This window comes from Epargyreus clarus, unplaced genomic scaffold (genome assembly GCF_041222505.1).
Source record: "Epargyreus clarus isolate Ecla_fem2 unplaced genomic scaffold, WU_Ecla_fem_2.2 ptg000009l, whole genome shotgun sequence".
Lineage (NCBI taxonomy): Eukaryota > Metazoa > Arthropoda > Insecta > Lepidoptera > Hesperiidae > Epargyreus > Epargyreus clarus.
The window spans coordinates 7,325,520-7,328,277 of record NW_027332217.1 but is presented as its reverse complement, the minus strand read 5'-3'; the positions used below and the strand labels follow the sequence as shown (position 1 = coordinate 7,328,277).

The following is a 2,758-nucleotide window of genomic DNA, read 5'->3' as shown; positions in this document are numbered from 1 at the left end:
CATCCCGCTTTCTGTGGGCCGACCTCTCTTTCTAGTGTGGACTATAGTATTGCTATCTTCTTCTTTAAATCTCCTAGAAAATTCTTAGAATTAGTCACCACACTTAGAATTAGCCTAACCAGAAGTTAAACACTGTCAAATAATTTACCTTTAAATAAATACTTGAACTATGATTAGTTCAATTGAAAATCCCAAAATCGTAGGTCACGTATGCATATCTGGATTGGCAATTCAACGAATTATAATCCCATTTCTTAAGGATTCGGTAATGTGGCAACATTGGCCCTATGTGCCAAAATAAATCGTGCAATATGGCGGTTATTTACTTTTCGGTTCATAGCTTGGTTTGAGATTTTTCGCGTTAAACATTGTTATAGTTAATAAAAATGGTGCAAAGTTGTGTTGTGAGTGGTTGCGATAGTACGTGGTGTCCAAATGGTGATATAAAATTTCACGCGTAAGTGTTTAAACCCTGATTTCTGACATCGAATCATTGTAAACATATTTCTTTGTATTTTCACATAATTTCCTCCTAAATCGATTAACCAGTGTTTTCAAAATAATTGTAAAAGATAACTATGTCAAGATCAAATACATTTACATTGAATTTCATTGATTTTTTGGAAGTTAATTTATTTTGTTTACATGACGAAGTATTGCAGTAGTGTGACCATAATGAGGATATATCTGGGACTTTCCGTAGACCATAGGACCTTAACAGTTTTAACTAATTATCTAGGTTACTTAGTTATTGCATACACTCTTCTCCATTCTTAAGGCAGACTATTTTTTTAGATAATATTGAATTTATTATATAATAAGGAGCTCGTGGCTAAGTAATACCAGCCACACGGGTCGATCCATCCGGTTAAGCTACGCTTGCCGATGTTCGTCCGTGGATGGGTGACCATGACCATCTTTACATACCGAGAATCCTCCGGGCCTCGGCAAGCACGTTAAGCCGTTGGTCTCGGGTTCCCGGCTGTAAATCGTGGATCTTTGCCAGTCATTACGGGTCGTTAGAAGCCCAAAAGTCTAACAACCAGTCTTATCAAGGGGCATCGTATTATCCAGTTACTGGGTTGTGGAGATCAGATAGGCATTCGCTCCATGCAATTCAGCTGCATCCGGTTAGACTGGAAGCCGACCCCAAGATAGTTGGGTAAAGGCTAGGCAGATTGATTGATATATTATTATAACTATTTATATTACTTTTTATTAAATTTTTATTTATAACTATTCTGATATGTTAATAAGTTAACATTAAAACCATAAATATTTTATTTTTTAGATTTCCTCAAAATGATACTCGAAGAAAATTGTGGCTATCCATTGTACCATTGAAAATGAAGTTCTATAAAAGCGCAAGGATTTGCAATTTGCATTTTCAAGAAACAGATTATGATTTAAAAACAAGACGATTAAAATCAACAGCAGTTCCTACTATATTATTAAATCAACAAATAATATCACCAGTCAAGGTAAAAATGTCACTTAATTTAATTACCTATATTACATATACATAAGTATTTATAAATAATGGTAGTTCAAATATAATTATGACAAAAGGCAACATTTTGTAAAATACATAATCATATTATAATTTTCAGACATCAAGTACATTACATGAAGAGTCTATGGTGCCAACAGCTGCTTTGGCTGTACCAAGCACTAGTTCTACTATTTATAAAAGTAATTCTCCACATAAGGAAATGGGAGTTAAAAGTGCTGGCTGCAATGTTGAAGACCATTTCAGTAAAATACAGTGTTGAAAATGTGTTTCAAAATTTAGACGCATTTCATACTAGTCCATACCAGGAAAATATTTTATATTATATAACTAGTTACATTGTAAAACAAATTTTTACCCGCGTTTCTTGTGAACATTGTTATAATGCTTTAGTAACACTTAAAAATCCGCCAACAGATCATTCATATTCTTTGATTATAAATAAATTTATTTCATTTACGTCAATTGTGAACCGAGGCAAACTTTATTTTCCTTCGGTAGCAGCTTACAAAATTGTAAAATATTGTGACAAAATTTTTCAACGAGCTAAATTGATGGGCCAACTTGGAGAAAATAACATAGAAAACAAATAAATCAATGTCGTATCACAATATTTTACTCCTCTGTTGCAGGAAATGTTTAACCATCCGATCACGGACTCCATTCAATGTAATGATTTGCATGAAACTAAGATAGTTAAACAATTAGCTCATTCGTTTTTTTTAATGCGTATACGTGCTCACTTAAAGAGCCACAAAGAAAATATTTTCCGAGATTTACGTGGTAAGAGACAGAAACTACACAGAACAATCATATTTAGTCATTTATAATAAATAAAAAAATATATAATATATGATTTTAAATTCGAAAATGTTTTTGTTTTTTTTTTATATATTGCCGTTCCTATTATATTCCCGTATAATATATATACGTAATATTAAAAATAGCACACGAGTTAAAAAACACCTTAACACCCTCCTTACCACTCCTGCTCCTTAACACTGACTAACCCAGAAATTTGTAAAAAAATAGCTGTTTATTATGTTACATTATTCAACAAAATTAACGAAACATCTGATTTCTTTTTCGCAATTTCTGGGTTGGTCTCTTAGTACCAGTTGTTGTAAAATGATGTCTATTTCTCGCGCCCGCACAGATCTCAGTCATTCATTTCGTATTGCCGCGGTAACTAAACCTATGTCCTGGTCATGATCTATTTCCGCGAAAAATTCTGTCCATGTCGACCCA

The 2,758-nt window shown here is 33.1% G+C and overlaps 1 long non-coding RNA gene across 1 annotated transcript; it reads left to right on the top strand.

Annotated features, from left to right (window-relative positions):
* Positions 1 to 309: 309 nt before the first annotated feature.
* On the top strand, positions 310 to 2,373 carry LOC140744863 (uncharacterized). Its single transcript, XR_012102594.1, has 3 exons — positions 310 to 457; positions 1,292 to 1,481; positions 1,611 to 2,373. It is a non-coding gene; the product is annotated as an uncharacterized LOC140744863 (long non-coding RNA).
* Positions 2,374 to 2,758: the final 385 nt, after the last annotated feature.